Source organism: Cucurbita maxima, unplaced genomic scaffold (genome assembly GCF_002738345.1).
Source record: "Cucurbita maxima cultivar Rimu unplaced genomic scaffold, Cmax_1.0 Cma_Scf00010, whole genome shotgun sequence".
NCBI classification, from domain to species: Eukaryota; Viridiplantae; Streptophyta; class Magnoliopsida; order Cucurbitales; family Cucurbitaceae; genus Cucurbita; species Cucurbita maxima.
Genome location: NW_019272026.1, coordinates 1,148,888 through 1,149,178, shown reverse-complemented (window position 1 = coordinate 1,149,178; position 291 = coordinate 1,148,888).

The window sequence follows — 291 nt, the reverse complement described above, 5'->3', positions numbered from 1 at the left end:
TTTTTTTTTTAAAAAATTTTTTTTTTTTTTTTTTTTTTTTTTTTGTGGACTCAAAAAAGTATAATAAATGAAATAAAAGGAAAAGAAAAGTGGAGGAGAGACAATATGATGAGGAATTGGCTTCCTACCTAATTCATTTATCAATAATATCATGTAATATCTTTTTCATTATTTAATGTCTCCATCACAATCTTTTTTTTTTTTTAATTTAATAATTTCTTTATATCTTTATACTCGAACTCAATTCTAGTTACGTGCCAGCAAAACTCTTACATGAATGGTCTCCATTCG